The sequence below is a fragment of the Mirounga leonina genome, unplaced genomic scaffold (genome assembly GCF_011800145.1).
Source record: "Mirounga leonina isolate KUSES-001 unplaced genomic scaffold, KU_Mleo_1.0 Mir_101664, whole genome shotgun sequence".
Lineage (NCBI taxonomy): Eukaryota > Metazoa > Chordata > Mammalia > Carnivora > Phocidae > Mirounga > Mirounga leonina.
The window spans coordinates 14,482,607-14,506,109 of record NW_023270175.1 but is presented as its reverse complement, the minus strand read 5'-3'; the positions used below and the strand labels follow the sequence as shown (position 1 = coordinate 14,506,109).

The window sequence follows — 23,503 nt, the reverse complement described above, 5'->3', positions numbered from 1 at the left end:
CGGCTGGGCCACCCGCGCCGCACAGGGGCGGCCTTCCCGCCCTCCCCCGCAGCGCGGGGCCCGCGGGGAGGGGGGGTGAGGAGGAGGAAGCCCGTACAGGCAGTACCCACCGCGCCAGAAGAGCCAGCCCGGATCGCCCGCGGCGCCCTGCGCGGTCCGGAGGGGAGGGTCCTGGAGGAGGGGCGGCCCGAGCCCCAATCTGGAAATGCCAACTCCGCTCTGCGGCCGGGCCCCAGCCTAGAAGGAAACGGAAGTCCCTTCGTCTCCCGCAGGCGCACCCACCAGCCCGCCCATCGCCCGGAGGAGCCCCGAGTCGGGGAACCCGAGGTGCGTCCACGACAGGGCCTCAAACAGACACCGGCCACGGTCGGTCAGTCTCATGGCCCTGGCCGCGCCACGGGGGCCCCCGGCTCCCGCTAGACTCCTTTTTACCGCCCCCGCGCGGGGACCAGCCTCCCGCCCTGCAAGGCCCCTCCTTCTTCCCCCTCCGCCATTTTCGAACTTACCCTTCGGGCCCTGGCGTCCTTGATTAGTGCTGAGCCCTCCCAGGGCGCAGTCAAGGTTCCGCCACTTCCCTGGGTCGGAAGGGGGCAGCCAGGACAATCGAAGCCCTCGTCCCCCCCCCAACCCCCCCCCAGCTGGAAGCCAGAGCCTGACCTAGCAAATGCGCCTGCGCAGTGGGTACCTCGCAGTCCCCGCCCCCAGCTCAAGCGTTTCCTCTTTAGCCTCGAGGTGTTTTTTTCCCACGCTTTTACCTGCTGGGCTCTGGTGTTGACCAGTTGGGGAGTAGAGGTAAAATTAAGGATGAAAAGAGAGCGAACAAGTTGAGTTCTCACTGTAGACCTGGCACTGTGATAGACGTATGACGTTTCTTTGTTGTTATTTTGACAACCCTGTAAGATAGGCCCTCTCTTATTAAACCCATTTTACAGAGGAATTTGAAGCCCAGAGAGGACAAGCCCCTCCACTAGCATGCAGCTAATAAATGAGGGAACTGAGGTTAGAATATGGTCTGTGCCCTAGATGGGAAGGATAAAAGGAAAAAGACATTCAGTTGGGACAGGAAGGGGATCGAGAGATAAAGGAAAATGAATAGGGAAGAAATTAGAAGGCAGGGAAACCGGAAATCTGGTACATAAAATGCTGATCATATCCTGGATTTATTTCGAGTATGCTGTAAGATTGTCAGACAGACAGATGAATTTTGTTTCACAAACTTGGGCTCCCTTATATGCTAGCGTAGTGACATAAGAGGTTCTGAATGAGTGTTTCATTTCAAGAGGAAGATTGTGAGTATCACCTGCATCCTCAAATGCTGCTGCTCTTGAAAAGGGCACTTGGAGGAAGGAGAGACGAGACTTCTTTTTGGTTGTTAGGCTTTTGCTAAATATTATTCCCTCCGATCCTCTTTTACTGTCATAGCTCTGAGAATCTCACATCTGACTTACTGCAGTAATAGGAATTGCAAAGCAAATAGTTATCTCATTTAATTCTCACAGCAATCTTATGAAATATGTAACTACCATTATTTCCATTTTACAGATGAAGACACTGAGGTTTAGAGAGTTTAGGTGGCTTGCCCAAAGTCACACTGCTAGTACGTGTGGGAGCTGCAACACTGATTCAAACCTAGATCTTCTGATTACAGGTGTGTCTGACCATTACCTGGTCTCCTGACTGGCCTCTCTATCCCTAGGACTGGTCCCCTGCAGTACAGCCTGCACAAGGCCATGTGAGTTAAACCCTTCAACACTACTTCCCGGATAATGTTAAAACTCCTTAGCTTTATGTTCACTCTTCCCTTGGGCACCCTCCAGTCAACTAAAAGAAAACCATCCTCAAAGTAGGATAGTAAATGCTTTATTCGTTGTCTTACTGGGTACTATAGCCTGGGAAAAGTCTTTCAGATGGCTCTGAAGAACTGCTCTGAAGCTCGTTAGCTACCGGGGATTATATATACAAAAGGGGAAAAGGGTATGCTTGCTTGCAAGCAGCTGTCCAAATACTTGTGCATCAAAAGGTATAATTTGTTACGGTTGTAAAAATTAAGGTTTAAAAGATATTAAGGTTTATTGATTTCCACATAGACACAAGAAAGACCCTTAGGTCTTCTTAATACTTTAGGTTTCTATCATGTTTGATTGTTTATTGGTTGCCTGTCTCTGCTTACTTGGTTTTCCGGTTCTTCCTGTTTTTGATTCTTCCTTGAGGTCGCTTGAGATGGTCACAGAAGGCTGTCATCAGTCATCGCCTGCAGTTTTAGTGCACACTACCTATCTTCTAACAAAACGCAACTATGAACTGTGCGCCTGCCCATCCCCAGCTTTCCTGCCTTCCATTCATTTACTCAAATGTCTCAAGGGTAGAAAGACTGCCCTTACTCAAAGCCTTCTCTGATTCCTTTAGCTGGAGGTCATCTCTTCTTCCTCCTCTGAACTCTCTTGACACTTGAATTTTTGTTTTTGGTTTTGTTAGCACCTTTTCAAAATTGTAATTAAATGTATGTAACATAGGGGCGTCTGGCTGGCTCAGTCAGTGGAGCATGCAACTCTTGATCTCGGGTTGTGAATTCCAGCCCCATGTTGGGCAAAGAGATCACTTAAAAAAAAAAGTATATAACATAAAATTTACCATTTTAACCATTTTTAAGTATACAGATCAGTGGCATTGAGTACCTCCAGAACTTTTTCATCTCACTTGGCACTTGAATTTGTGCCTTTGTTATGGATCGTAGTGCTTTCTGCCATGTAATATAGCTATTTGTGTACATGTCTTTTTTTTTTTTTAAAGATTTTATTTATTTATTTGACAGAGAGAGAGGGAACACAAGCAGGGGGAACAGCAGAGGGAGAGGGAGAAGCAGGCTTCCCACAGAGCAAGGAGCCCGACGCGGGGCTCGATCCCAGGACCCCAGGATCATGACCTGAGCCGAAGGCAGACGCTTAACCGACTGAGCCACCCAAGCGCCCCTATTTGTGTACATGTCTTATCTCACCTATACCTTAAGTTCATTTATGGTAAAATCTATGTCTAACTCATTTTTGTCATTTCTCCCAAACTCTTGGAGTCATCTTTAATCCGCCCCCCACTCTCCTATCCCACATCCAGTTCATCAGCAAATCCTGTCCATCTCAATTTTCAAAATAGATCCAGAATCCCACCAATTCTCATCGACACCATTATGACCCTGGTCTGTCTCTCTTTTGCACTTTAGCTTCCTCACTGGTTTTCCAGCTTACATCCTTGCCCCTCTCCACTCTGTTCACACAAGCAGCCAGAGCTGTCCTAATAAGTAAGCTCATTGTCATTTATCTGCTCAAATCCCTTCAATGGCTCTCCATTTCACTCAGGGTAAAAGCTACAGATGTGTAATGACCTACAGAGGCTGTTGTAGCCAGCCACCAGGATGATCTCTAACGATCTTTGCCTCTTGCTCTTCATGCCCTTGGCTAGTTGTCTTCTACAGTGAACTAGAGCTGACCTGTGTAAACTAATAGAATACTGTGGAAGTGATGGCATATGATTTAAAAGCCTAGATCATAAAAGGCATTGTGGTCTCTGCCTCCCTCTCTCTTGGATTGGTTGCTCTGTAGGAAGCCAGCTGTTATGTCATGAGGATACTCAAACAGCATGTAGAGAGGGCCACACGGGGAAAACCTGAGTCCTCCCCTTCTTCACATCTCCTCCTCCCCCACCACCAGCAAACACCAACCTGTCAACCACATGAGTGAGCCACCTTGGAAGAGGATTCTTCAGGCCCAGACTTCAGATGACTGCAACCTCTTGAAACCCAAAGCTAGAATCACCCAGCCAAACCACTCTTAAATTCCTGTGTATTGCTGTTTTAAATAGCTAAATTTTACTTATTTGTTTTTATTTTTTTACATAATCTCCACGCCCAACGTGGGGCTCAAACTCATGACCCCGAGATCAAGAGTCCCATGTTCCACCGACTGAGCCAGTCAAGTACCCCTTAAATAGCTAAATTTTAGGGCAATTTGTTACCCAACAGTAGTTAACTAATACAAAGGCTCTACACAGTCAGGGTCCTTGTACCTTTATGTCTTCATCTCCTATTTCCCCTTATTCCTTTAGCTTTCTTGCCTCAGGGCCTTTGGACTTGCTATTCACTCTGCACGGAACACTTCCCCCAGATATATCCATGGCTTGTCCTTCAAGTCTTTGCTTAATTGTAAACTTCTCAAAAAAAAAAAAAATTGTCACCTTCTCAATAAGGCCTACCATGACCACCATATTTGAAATTACAGCTTTTCTCATAGCATTCTCAATCTCCCCTGCTCTACTTTTTTCCCCCATGGCATCTATCACTTTGGAACATACTATATGGTTATTTTTTAAAAGATTTTATTTGAGAGAGAGAGTGAGAGAGAGAGAAAACGAATGGTGGGCAGGGACAGAGGGAGAGGGAGAAGCAGGCTCCCTGCTAAACAGGGAGCCCGAAGTAGGGCCTGATCCCAGGACGCTGGGATCATGACCTGAGCTGAAGGCAGACACTTAACCGACTGAGCCACCCAGGCACCCCGATTATTTTCTTTATTGTGTTTGTTTATTGTATGTCTGCTACCAACTCCTACTAGACTATAAGCTCCAAGAGGACAGGAATTTTTATTTTGTTCACTGATCTAGCCCAAGTACTTCTTGGAACAGTGTCTGGCACAGAGTAGGTACTCAGAAGATATTTGTTTAATGAGTGAATAAAAATTTGATAAACACGCCAGACCCTTGGTAAGTATTTGTTAGGTGAATTATCAGTTGGGAGATGTGACCAGCAAAGGCAGATATAGCTGATACAGCTGGGGTATGGTGTTTAGGTTTTATATGAAGGGACACAAGAGGTGTGATGTTAGAAAAATACAATCTATATAGAGAGGTTACTCTTGTCTGTAAAAGGATGTTTTGTTGTAATTGTTTTTGGTCGAGGAGAAGGAATATTTAGAGAGGAAAAGAACGAAGGTATATTAGCTTGAACCGTATGAAATTGCCAATGTTAAACCATTGCCAAATACTCCAGCAACTTAATATGGAGAAAGGAAAATAGCATAAAGACGCAGCAGGACTGAGAAAGAGATGGAATCAAGCATGAGTAGTGGCATTAACCTTGAATAGGAAAAAGGATACATCCTTAGAGGCTAAAAGTGATGAGATGTAGATAAGTAGAGAAGAATCTTGAGGGTGGTCACGACACCTCAGTGGCAGCTGGATTCCGTGGAAAGTAACATGTGTAGTTATCTGCTGAGAGGAAAAGCCAAGGTTTAGCACTAAACACTTCGCAAATGCAGTTGTAATTGGAAGCCCAACTAAATCAAGAGCAGAGTTGTTTTGAGTGAAGAAAGGTGGGGTGAGCCCTGACTTCCAGGCATTGCCCCCAGAGCTATGTACTTTCTGGCAGGAAGGAGTACACACCTGCATAGGCTTACTCTTGACTCATCACCAGAGAACAGCCTCTGTGAAGGTCATTCATGCTGAACAGTGTTTATCAGCAGCACCTGCCCCTCAGTCTCCTGACCTGCTCAGGTGTCTTAATCACTAACTTCTCCCTCCCTCCTTGCTGCCAGAAAGACTGCAACTGTAATTTCCTCTCTTTTGAGCAGTCATAGAGATGCCTGCCCTTATCTCGTGCCCGCAAAACTAGCATCTCCAGCCAGCCCTCCCTTTTTTCCTTTGCTTTTATCTTCCAGGACTCAGTCATACAGAAGAGACTTTTTGCTTGTTTGAGGTAGGGACAGAAGAGCTCGCTCTCAACTTAAGCTAACGGAAAATTCCGCCTGGGCTTTCTAATCTATTCCTTTGGTTGTACACAGTGGATTCAGTCTGCAAAAGTCCAACAACAACGTCAAGGTCAGGATATTGTCATGGTGTATCTGGAGAAGGGTGGAGGTGAAAGCTACAGGAGTTGAGGTCCAGGAGAGGCGCTAGCATGTTGGCGGTATCATCACCCAGGATGGTAATGGGATTTATGTTTAGGAAGGGAGACTAGGAGCCAAAGGCCACAGATGTCAATAGATGTGAGGAAGTGTCCTGAATGTAGATAGATAATAATTGTTAGCATTTCCTGAGAGTTTACCATATGCCAGGCACTGTCTTAAGTCTCTCATAATCCTCTCAGTAACCCTATAAGTTAAGTGTTCTTTTTATTCTCATCTTGACTCAGAACCTAAAATGGTGCCTGGCATATGGTAGGTACTCAAGCCAGATCGGGTCACTCCTCTGCCGAAAACCCTGCGATGGCATCTCACTTGGTAGAGGAAAAGCAGAGTGCTGTGGGAATTAGAGAGCTCTAGAAGCGGGGGGAGGGAGAAGAGTGAATCAGAGCTGGCTGTACACGGACTTCAGAAGGACAACCAAGAGTTAGCTAGCTGACATGGTGGGAGAAAGGCATTCTAAGGGGCACCTCGGTGGCTCAGTTGTTAAGCGTCTGCCTTCGGCTCAGGTCATGATCCCAGGGTCCTGGAATCGAGCCCTGCATCGGGCTCCTTGCTTGGCGGGAAGCCTGCTTCTCCCTCTCCCACTCGCCCTGCTTGTGTTCCCTCTCTCGCTGTGTCTCTCTCTGTCAAATAAATAAAATATTAAAAAAAAAGAAAGGCATTCTAAGCAGACATGTCAGCTGATGTGCTGACTCATGGAGGTAGAACAAAACAACATGCAGTTGGAGAATGGCAGTTAATGCCTTATGGCCGGAGTGTAGCCGCTAACATTTACTGAGTGTTTTTTATGTTCACATTGTGTTCAGTGCCTTACATAGATGATCACATTTAATCATCATGCAGCTCTAGGGAGGTGATATTATTATCCCCATTTTACAGGTAAGACAACTGGGGACAGAGAGGTTAGGTTGCCCAAGGTCTCAAAACTAGTAAGCCGGAGGTGTGGGTAGGTGGTAATGGGGGGATGGATGGAGCCTGACAAGAGACCTGAGGCTCTAGAGAGGTAGTCAGGGCCCAGATAAAATCCTTGTATATTAGTCTACTCGAGCTGCCATAATAAAATACCACAGACCGGTGGCTTACACAACAGAAATTTATTCTCTCACAGTCCTGGAGGCTTGAAGTATGAGTTCAAGGTGTTGGCAGGTTTACATCTGAGGTCTGTCCCCTAGGCTTGCAGATGGCCGTCTTCTGTGTCTTCCCCCTAGGTATGTCTGCATCCTAATCTCTTCTCAATAAAGACATCTGTCGTATTGGATTAGGGCACACCCTAATCACCTCATTTTAACTTAATTACCTCTTCCAAGGCCTTATCTCCAAATGCAGTGACATTCTGAGGTACTGGGGGTTAGGACTTCAACATGAATTTTGGGAGGAATACAGACCATTCTCTAACACCTTGCATGGCACATTAAATCGTTTGGCCTCTGGGGCGCCTGGGTGGCTCAGTTGGTTAAGCGACTGCCTTCGGCTCAGGTCATGATCCTGGAGTCCCGGGATCGAGTCCCGCATCGGGCTCCTTGCTTGACAGGGAGTCTGCTTCTCCCTCTGACCCTCTTCCCTCTCGTGCTCTCTGTCTCTCATTCTCTCTCTCTCAAATAAATAAATAAAATCTTTAAAAAAAAAAATAAATAAATCGTTTGGCCTCTATCATATAAGTCAGTGCTTCCCCAACCTGATGGTGAACCAGAATCACTTGAACAGCTTTTTGACACTACTAATTCTTGGATACTCCCCACTCCCGTGATTCAGAGTCAGGAAAGCTAAGCTATGTTTGGGGGAGATGTAAAGCTTCCCCACAGGCTCCAGCTGATTCTGGTGCTGTGTCTATCTGGGCTATGTTTTGGGGAAATCTCAACTCCAGGCTGATTAGAGACAGAAATGTGAAAGGCAAAACTTTGACATTTAAAAAAATTTTATTATTATTATTATTTTTTTTTCGAGAGAATAAGCACGAGCGGGGGGAGGGTCAGAGGGAGAGAGAGAGGGAAAGCGGACCCTGAGCTCACGACCTGAGCCAAAACCAAGTCGATGCTAAACCAACTGAGTCACCCAGGTGCCCTCAAACTTTGACATTTTTAAAGAAAATACAAGAGAGGGTGCCTGGGTGGCTCAAGTCAGTTAAACGTCTGCCTTCAGCTCAGGTCATGATCCCAGGGTCCTGGATCGAGCCCCACATTGTTGTCAGGCTCCCTGCCTGCTTCTCGCTCTGTTCCTCTTCCCTGTTTCTATTCTTTCTCTCAAATAAATAAATAAAATCTTTAAAAAAATAAGAAATAAAGAAAATACAAGAGAGTATAATTTCATCATAGGGTAGGAAATGATTTCTTAGACCACTGGTTTTCATGCTGTTTGCTCTCATATCCCTCAAAGAATTTTGAAAAATTATGGATCCACTTTTACATGTTTAATGTGACATAAAAATGTTTTCGTTATAAGTTAAGATAATTACAAAGGATGTAATTTCCAATATATTATAAATGGTGGCATAAAAACCAAATCTATCACTATTTTAAATGAAATCTAAATACCATAATGATTTGATACCCACTGTCATCCATTTGAAAATTAAAGGGATAAGCTCCTCTTTAATAGCCAGAAAATTTTTATCTATTTTTGTCTTTAATTCATTTTTCCGTTCCGCTTCCCCCATAGAATTTTACCTTGATGTGATATATTTTTATGCTTAAAAGTCCTTTATTGATCACCCTGTCATATTTCTTTGTAGCAAAAATGTGAATATAAAACAATTTCTTAGCAAATGTCCTATAAACATATTCTTAGCTATTAAAAAAATTTCTCTGGATTTAGTTATTTGTAACTGTTATTGGTATAAAATTGCTCAAAACATAAATTTTTTATACATTTTGATAAATGAATGGAAAACATCAAAGTCAAATTTTATTGGAAATGCACCCTTGAATGAGCTGGATTTTTTTTCCCCCTCCCATGTACTTATGGATAGATGAATGCAACCTGTTGCTGGAATGAGAGTTCAGTTTCAATTCTATTTTTGTTTTTATGAGGCACTGAGAAAATTGTTCAAACATGTAAGCATCTGAAAATATAAACAGTATTGTAATAGCATCGTAATTTAACTATTTGAGCTCTTTCTGAGTTGTTTGCCAAAAATCACATAGTGATCTATCAGAAATGTCTTTTTATGATCTCTTGTCTGGCTACTTGATTAGATTTTCCTTCAAATTTGTTGAAAGCAAAGGATTGGAAACCACCTGACTTGTAAAAGGATTTGTTACTCATTCATTAGAGTTATTTACTTTCTCACCTTCTAGGAACTATACTAAAAAGACTTTTTAGATGACTAATAACTGTACCTCTTTACTTTTTCACTGAGTGGTAACTTATTTAACCTGATATACTCAGAAAGGGTTGGAAAAATTAAGATATTGTTAATTTGAATGAATATTTGCCAATATAGAATTTTAAAATAAATGCTTCTATTTTATCTTGAACTTTAAATATATTTTCATATAGTTTTTGAAGCTACTGATCTGAGTTTATTCAATTTATAGGAAATGCCCACTATATAATCTAACTGGCAGTCCTATTCATCATAAAAAAAAAGTCAAATAAGACTTATTTTGTTTTAAAAAGTCTGACTTTTTTTTCCAGTTCAAATAAAAACGTGTTAATGCATTCCTTGTAACAACTATTTCAATTCTGAATTCTAATTCTAAGATAGATGAGGCAGAGCCTTGCCATGAATTTGTTGCCTGGATGATATAAGGCACTGCCACCCACAGCTCTCATTGCTTTGTTCTCATGGACCTGTCTCTCAGAAGCAGAAAAAGACACGAGACTTTGATTAGAGGAAGCTTCCTCAGCATCTACTTGTTTTTTTTAAGATTTTATTTATTTATTTGAGAAAGAGAGACAGATAGTGACAGAGACAGTGAGAGAGAGTGAGCACAAGTGGGGAGGAGAGGGAGAAGCAGGCTCTCACCGAGCAGGGAGCCTGACATGGGACTCGATCCTAGAACCCAGAACCCCAGATCCCAGAGATCATGACCTGAGCCAAAGGCAGACGCTTAACCAACTGAGCCACCCAGGCATCCCAGCATCTACTTTTTTTTTTTTTTAATTTTTTTTTTTTAAAGATTTTATTTATTTATTCATGAGAGACAGAGAGAGAGAGGCAGAGGGAGAAGCAGGCTCCCAAGGAGCAGGGAGCCCGATGTGGGACTCGATCCCAAGACCCTGGGATCATGACCCGAGCCGAAGGCAGACGCTTAACCATCTGAGCCACCCAGGTGCCCCCAGCATCTACTTGTTTTAAACAAGTAAAAAAATTGATAGAATTGTATACAAATGTCCATATCCTTGGCACCTAGATTCTGTAATTAGCATTTTGTTATGTTCACTTTAATACCTCTTTTTCTGTCTACCCATTGTTGGGGTGGAAGGCCTCCTGCTGCCCTGTGGTCCTTCGAAGTGGACTTAGAATCAAATTATCATGAGATGGATTGATGGGAGAAAACCAAATTTAATAGGCGTACGTATAGTAAATCTATAGACCTGGAGATTCCAAAGACAGCGAGGCAACATGAAGCTTACGTGAACTAAGGAGAGGTCTGAGGATACAAAGAGGAGAAGGCCATCAGCAGGAAGGTGAAGGGAGATGTTTAGAAAAACAAGGTTGTCCTATTTTGCAGGTTAAGTTCCTTACATAAAGGGGAGTTCCTGTTAATAGCTCTCTTCCTGGGGCACCTGGGTGGCTCGGTTGTTTGGGCATCTGCCTTCGGCTCAGGTCATGATCAGGGAGTCCCAAGATAGGTCCACATTGGGCTCTGTGCTCCGCAGGGAGTCTGCTTCTCCCTCTGCCCCTCCCCCAACTCATGCGCGCGCGCGCGCGCGCGCGCGCGCTCTCGCTCTCTCTCGCTCTCTCTCGCTCTCTCTCGCTCTCTCTCGCTCTCTCTCGCTCTCTCTCGCTCTCTCTCGCTCTCTCTCGCTCTCTCTCGCTCTCTCTCGCTCTCTCTCTCTCGCTCTCTCTCGCTCTTTCTCTCTCTCAAATGGATAAATTAAATCTTTAAAAAAAAAATAGCTCTCTTCCTGGTACAGGCTCTGCTTTCCAATGTAAATTTAGGCTGTTGTGGGGAACCCAGAGAGCCTTTCCTGCATCTCCTAGGTTTTGATTACTTTTAAGTTGAAATAATCTTTATGCCAAAGTGGCCCATCTTGGGGCAGCCTGCCCTGGGCCCCTATACCCTCCATTAACCCATGTTATGTTTTTATGCATTTTGAAGTAAGTTTCAGACATTAGTACACTTCACTCCTGAAAACTTCAACATGCATGTTATTTGCTGTTGTGTTTTTTTGTTTGAAGTAGAGAATCTTCATTCCCACCCCAGAAGCAACCACTGTTCTGTTTTCACTAGGAATTCATTTTCCCTGTTTTATAATCTCATATAAATACAGTATGTACACTTTTAACACCAATATTTTGATTTGCCCCTTTGTTTGGCTCACCAGATGTTTTATACTTAAGGGAATGAACAATACTAAGATTCATACTGGGGAAAAGGGATATAGGCATTTGTGAAAGGAAAGGTGGAAAAGGAGACCCAGAGTGAGGCCACCACACAGGCATTCTGAAATATTTCACTTTTAGGAAAGAATAGATATGGCAATTGAGAATCTAGAACTTAATTCCTTCAAAGCCGTCCATACTCTTAAACACCTTAAAAGTCTTCACATACTTTCAGGGAATATGTACCCTAGACCAAAGATCACTGTCCTAGACAAGGTGCATAAAGTACAACTGTAAAAGAAAAAAATTAGTAAATTCGATGGTGTTAAAAATTAAAACTTCTATGTAAGAATAGATACTATAAACAAAGAGAAGATATTTACAACATGTAAGAAATATGTAATTAGCATCCAGAATAAAAAGAGCACTTCTTGGGGTGCCTGGGTGGCTCAGTCAGAAGAGCATGCAACTCTTAATCTTGGGGTTGTTAGTTCGAGCCCCATGTAGGGTGTAGAGGTGACTTAAATAAATAAAACTTAAAGAGAGCTGCTTTTTTAAAAGATTTATTTATTTGAGAGAAAGCGTGCTTGGAGGAGGGGCAGAAGGAGAGGGAGAGACAGAATCTCAAGGAGACTCCACACTGTGCACAGAACCCAATGCAGGGCTTCATCTCTCTATCCATGAGATCACGACCTGAGCTGAAACCAAGAGTCAGATGCCCAACTGACTGAGCCACTCAGGTGTCCCGAGAGCTGCTTCATAAAGAAAAAAGATTAAAGACAAACAGCTTAACAGAAAAATGAACAAAAGATAAAAGTAGATAATATATACAGTAAAATATGGCTAATATGAAAATATGTTTGGCGTGCCTGGCTGGCTCAGTTGGAAGAACATGCAACTCTTGATCTGGGGGTGGTGAGTTCAAGACCCACGTTGGGTGTAGAGATTACTTAAATAAACTTTAAAAAAAGAGAAAATATGTTCAGTTTCACTAGTAATCAGAGACATGCAGATTAAAACAATAAAAACCCAAGAGAGATGAAAACATTTGTCCACAAAAATACTTGACAAGAATGTTTGTAGCAGCCTTATTCATAATAACCCCAAACTGAAAAGAGACTAGGTGTCTATCACCAGAAAAATGGATAAACAAACTGTGCCATATTCATGCAATAGAATTCTACTCAGCGACAGAAAGGAACAAACTAGGGGCGTCTGGGTGGCTCAGTTGGTTAAAGCATCTTCTTTTGGCTCAGGTCATGATCCCAGGGTCCTGGGATCGAGTCCCAAGTAGGGTTCTCTGCTCAGCAGGGAGCCTGCTTCTCCCTCTCGCTCTGCTTGTGCTCTCTCTCTCTCTCTCAAATAAATAAAGTCCTAAAAAAGAAAAGGAACAAACTAGTGATAGAGGGAAACACGTATTAATCTCAAAAGCATGCTGAGTGAAAGAAATTGTCCATAAAAAGTGCATATTGTATCTAGAAGAGACGAAACTAATCATGGAAAAACCAATCAGAGCAGTGGTTACCTGGTGGAAGTGGGAGCAGGGGTTGGCCTGGAGGGAAATTAGGGAGCTTTCTAGTGGTGATGGTAATGTTCTATATTTTTACAGAGGTCTGGGTTACATGTGTATGTGCATTTGTTAGAACTCAGCAAATACATATTCATGGTTTGGGCATTCCACTGTGTATATATTTTACCTTAAAAATCCGTAAGCAGGGGCACCTGAGTGTCTCAGTTGGTTAGGCGTCTGCCTTGGGCTCGGGTCATGATCCCAGAGTCCTGGGATTGAGCCCTACATCAGACTCCTTGCTCAGCAAGGGAGTCTGCTTCTCCCTCTCCCTCTGCCCCTGCTCATGTGTGCTCTCTCTCTCTCTCGCTCATTCTGTCTCTCAAATAAATAAAAATTAAAAAAAAAATCTGTAAGCAAATGTTGAACTCTTGTCAATGATATGCATGATGAAGTGTTTAGAGGTGAAGTATAAAGATGGTTTCAATTTATTTACTTTCAAATACATAACAAAATATGATGAATTGAATTATGGATGGAGGGATAGATAGACATGTGATAAAGCAAATATGACAAAATGCTCATGTAGCCACCACCTGAATTCACTGCATAATTTTTTAAACTTCTTTTTTTTTTTAAAAAGATTTTATTCATTTATTTGACAGAGAGACATAGCAAGAGAGGGAACACAAGCAGGGGGAGTGGGAGAGGGAGAAGCAGGCTTCCCGCCGAGCAGGGAGCCCAATGTGGGCTTGATCCCAGGACCCTGGGATCATGACACAAGCCAAAGGCAGAAGCTTAACAACTGAGCCACCTAGGCACCCCTTTTTTAAACTTTATGTTTAAATTTCTTTTTGTAATAAAATGTTAGGAAAAAAGCAGTAATGAGATACTATCTTACACCCATCAGGTTGGCAGAAACAAGAACTGACAGTGTTGTGTGAAGATGTGGTAAAATGTGGTGGAAGTAAAAACTGGTACCTTGGAGAGTAATTTAGCAATATCAAATAAAGCTAAAGATGCTCATATTTTATGACTTAGAAATTCCACTTCTAGTATATAACCTAGAGTTTCATGTGCCCAATAAGATATGTGCAAAATGTTCTTTGCAGCATGGTTCCTCCTAATTTTTTATTTTGAAATATTTAAGATATTAAGTTGTAAGAATCATACAACGAATACCTCTATGCCCTTTATCAATTGTCAGCATGTTGCCATATTTGCTTTATCTATGTGTAAATATACATTATTTTTTTCCTGAATCATTTGAGAGTAAATTGCACGGACTCCCTGAATACTTCAGCATGTGTTTCCTTTTTTTTTTTTTTTTTAAATAAGGATCTTTAAAGATATGGAACGCGTCACAAATTTGTGGGTCACTTTGTGCAGAGGCTGTGCTCAATCTTCTCTGTGTCGTTCCAGTTTTAGGGTACGTGCAGCTGAGGTGAGCGCAGCATGTGTTCCCTAGAGCAGAAGCATTCTTCTACAGAACCACAATACAACAATCCCACTCATTTTACCATTTGTTATAACGCTATTATGACTTATAATCTGTATTCAAATTTCTCTAATTATTGTAATGGTGTCTTTTCGAGGTGTTTAAAACTCCATCTAGAAGCCACTCAAATGTCACAGATTGTATTTAGTTGTCACTTCATTTAGTGTCCAGTAAAGTTCCACAGCCTTTTTTTTTTTTTTGTGCCTTTCAGGACATTGACTTTTGAAGAGCCTAGGCAAATTGCTTTGTGGAATGTTCTTTTGTTCGGATTTGCAACCTTTTAAAAAAGGGGAGCCAATTAGTTTCTTGGCCCCTCACTTAGTGTCAGAAACAGCAACAGCTTCCACTGGGTAGAAGGATGCTGACCTCGTCAGTGGAATCAGCTGTAGCCTCAACCCATCATGCTTTGGATGTAATCACCCCTTGGTTGTGTGGAATGGCTCAAGGCTTGTCAAGCTTACACATGAGACAAGGCAAGGCCAAGGCCTGACTGATTTGGCTGGTAAAGAGACAGCAAGTCACTTCTAGACTTAGACATTTTCTTTTTCTTTTTTTTTTTTTTAGATTTTATTTATTCATTTGACAGAGAGAGACACAGCGAGAGAGGGAACACAAGCAGGGGGAGTGGGAGAGGGAGAAGCAGGCTTCCCACGGAGCAGGGAGCCCGATGTGGGGCTCGATCCCAGGACCCCGGGATCATGACCTGAGCTGAAGGCAGACTCTTAATGTCTGAGCCACCCAGGTGCCCCTCTGCAGCTCTATTCCAAACGCATAGCATAGAGAGCTTCATATCCTATCAAAACCAGAGAGGTGATAAGAAACTGTCTCATGACAGCCTCCCAGAAAAGATAGGGAGGTGAGTGGGAGACGACCTCCCATGCTCTTGTGTTTCAGGAGGCTCACAGGCATTCCGCCACAACTCAGATAGTTCAAGCCTTTGCCTGCGTGGATATGTGCAGTGTCACCACGGGAGAGCCATTTCCATAATAAGGCTATTTCTCTATTGACAATGGCTAGAAACAGTAGCAGCGGTGAATGCAAGGACTCAAGCCTCTCTTGCGTGATCTGGCATTGACCTGGATCGATCATGATTTGGAGGAATTCCAAGTTCAGATTTTTTAGGTAACTGGATGTATGAGGTTAGTTCCTAGAATCTTTTGTTGTCCTAGAAATAGATTCATTTCCCTTTGCCACACTGCCAAGGGAGAGAATGGATTAGTGGTAGTTCACAAGTTTGGCTATTATGTTAATTGCAGTACGCTTTAATTTTATTATTTTGTCCTTTATAGAGTGTAGGCTTCATTTTCTCAATTAGTTCTTCGGGTTTTCTTTAGAAATTCCTAAGCAAAACTCTCTGTGTTAAGAGCTCTCAACTGGTGGTTGGGTCTAAATAATGGTTGCAGCAAGGTTTCTGTCCAGAGAGAGCACACTAAGTCAACACTTCTACTTCGGGATGGTGTCTGAACAAGGCCCATTCCTGTTTGGGTATGCCACATGTTACAAGGCATTAGGAAAAATTAAGACTAACATTCAAAAAGTCAATAACCCACAGGAAGCCTGTGGACTCTTTTCAACATAACGTATTGGAAGCCTGAGAAAATGTATGCCAATGATCAAAAATACTAGGCACTTGGGACATAAAATATGCAGCTGGGTTAGTTGGCAAAGTCAAAGAGGCTATTTTAAGGGGGGGAAGGCATCTTTCAAAAAATGGAAATATAGCTTCTAATGAGGAGAGAAGGGCAGTCTGAAAAAATATGGCAGCTCAGATACAAAGTAGAAATTACGTGGGCTAAAAAAGAATGAGGAGTTCTTTGCAGGGACTCTAAAGCTCCTCTCTGAAATATATCCGGGAGAAAGCCAGCTAGAGAATCAGTGGGATTACAAGGATTAAGAAGGGATATGACGTGTGGCAGGAGCCTGGGAGGTGGGGGTTTCAGGTTGCTGGTGGCTTAAATGAGACGTCTCTAGCAAAGCTTTGGGTGAGGCCATGGAGAGGTGAATGAGGAAGAGAAGTTTTATCTTTCCGTCTCAGTATCTTCTTTCCTCCTCCTACTTGATTTTCTCCCTGGATCCGCTTTGCTTTGCTCCTCTTTACCTTGAATGTCCCTTTTCTGCTTCTCCCTGACCAGATCTTGGTCATTTCCAAATTGTGGTGCCTAACCGAGATGGTAGAATGCTTTGGATTGGGCTCACTCTGTAGGCACACACTTCTCACCTAAGATCGGTACTAAGAGATGTTTGCACCTAAGTAGTTCTAATCAGGAATAGGGGAGGGGCGAAGAGTCACCTCAAGGTCCTTTGCTTCTTCTGCTGGTGTTTGGAGAGGGTAGACAACCTGGTCACCCTTGACCTAGTAGGGTTTAGCTAGGGGATCCTGACACCTGGTGGCTACACTTGGGAGGTGCAGAGTTCTTAATAGCCCCACTTCTTTACCATTTACTTATCATTTATTGAGCTATTAGCATGATATGAATCATCTCACTTAAAACACAACAACCCTCTGAAGTATCATTATTTTAACTTGACATATGAATTATTTATGTTAAATAGTTGTGAACTGATTTAAGCAATGGGGTAAGGGATTTTTTTTTTCTTTACTCAGCTCTTGGGGCAGTGCCTGCCACATAGTAGGTTCTCAGGAAATATTTGTTGAAATAACATTTTGTGTGGTGCCTGGATGGCTCAGGTGGTTAAGTGGCTGCCTTTGGCTCAGGGCACAATCCCAAGGCCCTGGGATGGATCCCCGTGTTGGGCTCTCTGCTTAGCCAGGAGCCTGCTTCTCCTTCTCCCTCAGCGCCGCCCCCCCCCCCCCACCCCGCCCCGGCTCATGCTCTCTTGCTCTCTCTCTCTCAAATAAATAAATAAAATCTTAAAAAAATATTTTGTACTTATCAACATCATGAAACATTAATTCAGAAGGCAGTATCTTTGAATAGAATTGATGTGGGGGTGTCTGGGTGGCTTAGTCGGTTAAGCATCCAACTCTTGATTTCAGCTCAGGTCTTGATCTCAGGGTCATGAGTTCAAGCTCCACAGTGGGCTCTGTGCTGGGCGTGGAGCCTACTTAAAAAAAAAATAATGTGAATGCAGTACTGCCAGCCAGATAAGCCTAGACTCAGTCTGCTGCAACTCTTGCTTAAATGCTCTTTCCCAGAAATCTCCCTGTCTCAGATACTTGGAGACCAAGTCTGCTGCTGAGAAAAATTCAAATCTATTGAAATTCTACTCACCTACAATCATCCTAGACTCTATCCTGGACACCATAAGGCTGAGTTCCTGTTCAAATGCGGCCATTTCATATTGAGCAACCACCAGAAAAACCACAAGTTTCATTCAGCTGAGGCTGCTCAAATGCTGCCTTCCTAGACTCCCCTACCTGCACATTAGGGGCCCAAGATGGATGTTTGTTGATAGGAACACTGAAGATATCTGGGATGATGGCCAATTTGTTAGAGAGGAAGACTGTGAATCAAGTGGCAACATTCAGTGAATGACAGGGAGAGAGAGAAAGAGAGAGACACTGACCAGTAGGTTGTTAGATGACCACAGTGAAGAAGAGAAAATGAATGGATGGTATGAACCTCAAGGAAGCAATGTTGGAAGAGTTATGGCTTAGAGGTAGTGATGAAGTGGTAGGAGAATGCCAACCCTATCTCTAGGTCCTGGGATATGTGGAGATGCAGGGAAGTGGTGTCTTGAGGGGAGAACCATGTTTCATTTAAGGCCAGAAAATGGGAGTGTTTCCATGGAAGAAGGTTTGTCTGTCTTTGAGTGAGAATTCTCTAGGGCCAAGTGGAAAGGTCTGAGAGGGAGAGGTGCAGTGGGAATTTGGGTGGGTGACAAAACACAGCAAAGTGTGGAGATGAAGAGAGAGGATAGATGATCAGAGGGGCTTCATCTTGGATAGTGGCCAAATACAGTAGAATGTAAAGAAGAGGGGTATTAGCTTTCCTCAAAGCTAAGGCAGGCTGAGGCCCTTGGTTTTGGTGGGAGACTGGGACATTTGGAGTCATTATTTTGAAACTCATCAGGGAGTTGCAGGGATAAAATCAAAGCCATCTGAGTGATTAACCCTGGCAGGTAGAAAAGACAGGGAGCAGAAGATGAGTAGTGCCTTGAAAAGGCTGAAGAGTGAAAGCCTCTACACCTTGGCTGACCGCATGTGAAAAAGAATGTTTTTAGAAGTCAGTAAGCTGCCCCACCAGAAATGCTATACTCTTAGGCCCCAAACTTTACTAGGCTCCTTGTTTTCTGATGTCAACATCTCTTTGGATGACAGCTTTCTGAAATTTCTTGGCAGGCTCTTGGTACTTCCTTTTTTATATTAAGATTATTTTTTGAGAGAGAGTGGGAGGAGGGGCAGAGGGAGAGTGAGAGGGAGAGCAGCAGACTCCCCGCTAAGTGCGGGGCTCGATCTCACAACCCCAAGATCATGACCTGAGCTGAAATCAGTAGTCAGCCATTTAACCAACTGAGCCACCCAGGCGCCCCTCTTGGTACTTCCTTTTAGACAGTTCTTGTTGATCCTCATGGAATTCATTAAGGTCTGAGTTCCTTGAGACCGTGGATCAACCATGTCTGTCTCTCGGATGCCCCTCTATTTCTGTCTCTGCCCATTTATGGGAATAAAGGAAGTGAAGCACTTCAAGATCCAGAGAGATTTTGAGGTGGAGAAGAAGGAAATTGAAGAAGCGTATGTTGATGTCCTCATTATTTCCTGTACAATGGAAAGCACGGTCAGTGACTGAAGGTGAGGGGGGTAATTCTTATCTCATATGGTTGTGAGCATTAAATGAAATAGTGGATGTGAAGCATTTAGCACAACATGTGACTCAATAAATTGGAGGGTTTTTATTTTTTTGAAATTTACTTATTTTTCAGTAACCTCTGTGCCCCATGTGGGGCTCAAACTCAAAACCCCGAGATCAAGAGTTGATGTTCTTCTGACTGAGCCAGCCAGGTGCCCCTAAATTGGAGTTTTAAAGAGCTCCCTGTGAAGAAGTCAAAGTCCTGGTTGGACATAGAAGTAGTCAAGGCAACTGACAGGGGTTGGGCAAAGTTTTAACTGGGGAGATGGTGTGGCGTTGGGTAGGTGGTGTGCAGCTAGGCAGCACTTAGCAATGGATGAGGGCACAGACAGGAGCTGGGATCTAAGCAAGGACAGACTAGCAAGCTACTAAAGGTGAAAGAAGAGGGGCGCTTGGGTGGCTCAGTCGTTAAGTGTCTACCTTCGGCTCAGGTCATGATCCCAGAGTTCTGGGATCGAGTCCTGCATCGGGCTCCCTGCTCGCGGGAAACCTGCTTCTCCCTCTCCCACTCCCCCTGCTTGTGTTCCCTCTCTCGCTGTGTCTCTTTCTGTCAAATGAATAAATAAAATCTTTAAAAAAAAAAAAAGGTGAAAGAATAAACAGGTTCCATCACATGGTATAACCTTAAGCAGTAAGTTTTTTTTTTTTTTTTTTTCCTTAAGCAGTAAGTTTTAAGTGAGGCATGGATCCTGGAAAACTGTTTGCTAGCTAGGGGGTTGCCTTAGACCCAGAGGTTATACCTTTCCTGAGTTGAACTTTAAGGGCCATTCATTCTGACCCATAATGGAGCTCAGAGAGCCCGACTTTGTATTTTTATCTCTGCAACCACCAGCCAGTATGATTTAGAGTTTAATAATACTTAGTAGGTAGGAAGAGGGAATAGAGAAATTGGGTTGGGGAAGGGGACTGGCAAAAGGAGAAATGAACGGGGGGAGCTTAGGATAGCAAAAGCCATATTGTTGGAGTGTTTGATAAAGGGATGAAGCAAAAAGAAGGAGTGTTGTGTAGGATAGCAGACAACTCTAAAAAAGAAGGGGAGGCAATGGAATTATAATGTGGTATATTTGCTTTCCCTCCATCAAATATAGTACCTGGAACTCAAATATGTGAGTGCTAGAAACTTAATTCTAAGTAATAACATAATAAACCTCTAAAATGTAAAATGAACTTATTTATTAAAAAAATGGATTAAAACTGTACTAACAAAATTAATAAGATGAAAAAACTGAGTAAGCGGCATTGACACAAAACACTTCCCTGGTTATGTTTTCAGTTCTTTGTCTCTCAGAATAAAAGATGTTGCTGTGCTTTATTTTATTTTATTTTATTTTTTTAAAGATTTTATTTTATTTTATTTTATTAAGATTTATTTATTTATTTGAGAGAGCGAGAATGAGAGAGAGAGAGTACAAGAGAGGGGGGAGGGTCAGAGGGAGAAGCAGGCTCCTCGCTGAGCAGGAAGCCCCATGCGGGACTCGATCCCAGGACTCCGGGATCATGACCCGAGCCAAAGGCAGTCGCTTAACCAACTGAGCCACCCAGGCGCCCCTAAAGATTTTATTTTTAAGTAATCTCTACACCCAACACCCTCACAACCCTGAGGTCAAGAGTTGCATGCTCTACTGACTGAGCCAGCCAGGCACCCCTGTTGCTGTGCTTTAAATCAGTGGGAAATTTTAAAATTCACTTGTTATGGTGTAAAAAAGAAATCTTAGTCCTATTTTCAATAGGTACTAACATATACTGGTAGTATTTTAACAGTCACAGCTGCTTGAGAAATACGGATGTTTGATGAAATGCGGTTGGCTAAATTATACTCACTTGTCCAAGGAGGAACATTCCTTTTTTTTTTTTTTTTTTTGTGGAACAAGAACCAAGTTTATTTGTTCATTTCTTGCATTTGAAGTATTCCTTGATGACATCCTTCACCTGAGACTCTGCCATAGTCCTTAACCTCCACACAACTGCAGCCAACCACTTTACAGGGTTTTCCCTCTGTCAGTTTTACAGAGGCCTACCCATTCCCCTAGTTTCTTTTGTCATCAACCTTGATTAGGTTGATTTGGTGTTCAGCACAAAGGGCCTCCACCAACTTGACATACATAGGCTCATCACAGTTGGATGCACACACACAAAGATGGGCCTGGTGCTTGTCTAAGGCTTTGTCAGCTTCGCGAATTCCACATGCTAGGCCATCGCATCGTGGATGAGGGCGGTCTTCAGCACCTCTTGTGAAGCAGTATTAACGTCCATTACACCTACGGCAGCAATGCCTTCCTCGGCCATGGTAGTGGATTACGAGTGTAGCCGAATCTTGACTGCACGCGACCTTCCACCTCCATGCGACTCGGTGGTGGCAGGGAAAGAGAATCTTTTTTTTTTTTTTTTAAGATTTTTATTTATTTATTTATTTGAGAGAGAAGGCATGCACACACGAGTGTGGAGAGGGGCAAAAGGAGAGGGAGAGACAGAATCTCCCATGTAGACTTCCTGCTGAGTGCAGAGCCCGACCAGACCCAAGATCATGACCTTAACAGAAACCCAAGAGTCAGATGCTTAACCGACTGAACCACCCAGGTGCCCCCAAAGAGGAACGTTCTAGGGAAATAGAAAGAAATCCTCAGCATTTAAGCAAGGTCTGTACAAAAAGAAAGGAAGTAGAAGCAAGGTATATTAGTATCCTATGGCTGCTGTAACAAATTACCCCAAACTGGGTCCCTTAAAACAACAGAAGTTTATTCTCTTACAGTTCTGGAGGCTGGAAGTCTGAAATCAAGGAGTCAGCAGGGCCTTGCTCTTTCCAAAGGCTCTAGGGAAGATTCCCTCCTTGCCTCTTAGCTTGTGTGGGTTCCCAGCAACCCTTGGCATTCCTTGGCTTGTAGATACATCCTTCCAATCTCTGTCTGTCTTCACATGGCATTCTCCTTTCTGTGTGTCTCTGTGTATCTGTGCCCCAAATTTCCTCTTCTTATAAAGACACCAGTCATAATTGGATTTAGTGCCTGCCCTAATCCAGTATGACTTCATCTAAACTTGATGACAGAAACGAGTGCCAGAAGACCAGAAGACATTCTCTTCCAAGACCATGCTTTGTGGTTACACCAGGACTGGGCACACCAGGACAAAGCCCTCACAAAGATAAACACTTAAAGCTAGATCATTACTCAGCCCATCTGGAGAACCCCACTCTCAGCTACCACTGGGTCTAGGGCATATACCTTCATCCCCTCTTGGCACCATCGCTGCCTAATCCTTCCCAGAAAAAGGTCAACATCCACTCCACCACTGTGAACCCTAAGAGGCAGCATCTGCCCAGGGAAAGGCATTTCTTTCTCCCTATATCAGTGCTTCACACACGAGGAGATAGCCCAGACCAAACTGGGGGCTATACCACAGCTTGGTGAACCAAGAGACAGCCTCAGCCAAAAACAGCTCATGAACATCTCTCTGCTCAGCAAGTCACTGGACAGTTGGGGTGACCAGACCACTAATCTGCATACTGAGCCGTAGTCTCCTGCCTAGGTTAGGAGTTGGATAGGTGACCACTTGGTACAGACAATGCAACCTCAGAGGGTATAGGACCAAGTCACAGCCCCCCAATTTGGCATACCAGGAACCATCAGTACATGAGTCATATCTGAGCCATTGCTCAGGATACTACAAGAAGGGCCTCCCCAGTCAGACCTGGACATAGATCCTTGCCCAGTGCTCAGCCTACCATGACACAGCCCCAAGCCTCATCCCATGCCCCCACTTGCTCAGCAGAACAGACCATGATGCTCGTTCCAGCACCAGCTGAAGCAACTGCCTTCAGGACAGGATCCTCCCTGTCCCTCTACCCAGCAAGACACAGGACAATCTTTGCTGAGGATCTGTATACTTGCCGCCCCTGAGAACAGGGACTTGGTGTCCTTATTTGACTCAGTGTTCTTAGTTGCTTAGGATAATGAACGAGAGACTTGGTTAACCTGAGACCTCACCCTTACCCCCTTGCAGCATGCCTGGACCCAGCCCCCATCCAGAACCCTCTCTTCTATCTCTTCATTCTTCATTCACTCCTTTTCTACTGGGTCCTTCCCCGAAGTCCCCCTTATAACTTACTGCATCTCTCTCTTCCATCCTAAACACCAAAGCCAGCCCTTTCTACTTCTCTCTCTTTTTTTAAGATTGATTGACTGATTTATCAGAGAGAGAGAACCAACGTGCACAAGCAGGGGGAGTGGCAGGCAGAGGGAGAAGCAAACTCCCTGCTGA

The 23,503-nt window shown here is 43.6% G+C and overlaps 1 protein-coding gene, 1 long non-coding RNA gene, 1 other non-coding gene and 1 pseudogene across 5 annotated transcripts in view; 1 reads left to right on the top strand and 3 right to left on the bottom strand.

Annotated features, from left to right (window-relative positions):
- Positions 1–632, bottom strand: part of XIAP (X-linked inhibitor of apoptosis) — a 76,906-nt gene extending 76,274 nt beyond the window's left edge. Inside the window, exons 1-2 of one of the 3 annotated variants that reach the window (XM_035008310.1) lie at positions 507–632; positions 111–237 (exon numbers count right to left, since the gene is read on the bottom strand). The gene's annotated coding sequence lies outside the window, so the exon portion shown is untranslated. Of the gene's footprint in view, positions 1–110; positions 355–506 lie in introns of those variants that run through there. The other 2 variants (XM_035008294.1, XM_035008303.1) reach the window with 2 other exon arrangements.
- LOC118012609 lies at positions 244–23,455 on the top strand. The gene is made up of 3 exons (XR_004679760.1): positions 244–327; positions 1,649–1,732; positions 23,416–23,455. It is a non-coding gene; the product is annotated as an uncharacterized LOC118012609 (long non-coding RNA).
- Positions 14,286–14,392, bottom strand: LOC118013735. Its single transcript, XR_004680110.1, has one exon. It is a non-coding gene; the product is annotated as a U6 spliceosomal RNA (small nuclear RNA).
- LOC118012598 lies at positions 21,137–21,535 on the bottom strand (annotated as a pseudogene).
- Positions 23,456–23,503: the final 48 nt, after the last annotated feature.